Genomic DNA, 397 nt, shown 5'->3' on the forward strand with positions numbered 1-397 from the left:
CAGCGTGAAAGTATCATCATTCCGTGTCATAACATCCAACATCCGTGTCTTCAAATCTCTGGAGATTGCCGTTGATGAATAAATAACATTTTCCTATCTGCATGGCAGTTGTACTCTGGACAAAAGACAAGGAATGAAGAGAGGAAAGAAGAAGAGAAAGAGGAACGAGGAGAGTGAGGAGAAAAGATGGGTGAACGAACAAAGAGAACGGTGGAAGGAGAGAGGAGAAAGACATCTTGTAAAACGGCAAAGGTGGCGAGTGACTATCACTGAGAAACAACAAGGGAGACGAGAAACAGAATAGAGAGAAGAACACCAGGGAGGGAGGGAGGGAGGGAGAGAGGGAGGGAGAGAGGGAGAGAGGGAGAGAGAGAGAGAGAGAGAGAGAGAGAGAGAG

The sequence above is a fragment of the Aplysia californica genome, unplaced genomic scaffold (assembly GCF_000002075.1).
Source record: "Aplysia californica isolate F4 #8 unplaced genomic scaffold, AplCal3.0 scaffold00497, whole genome shotgun sequence".
NCBI classification, from domain to species: Eukaryota; Metazoa; Mollusca; class Gastropoda; order Aplysiida; family Aplysiidae; genus Aplysia; species Aplysia californica.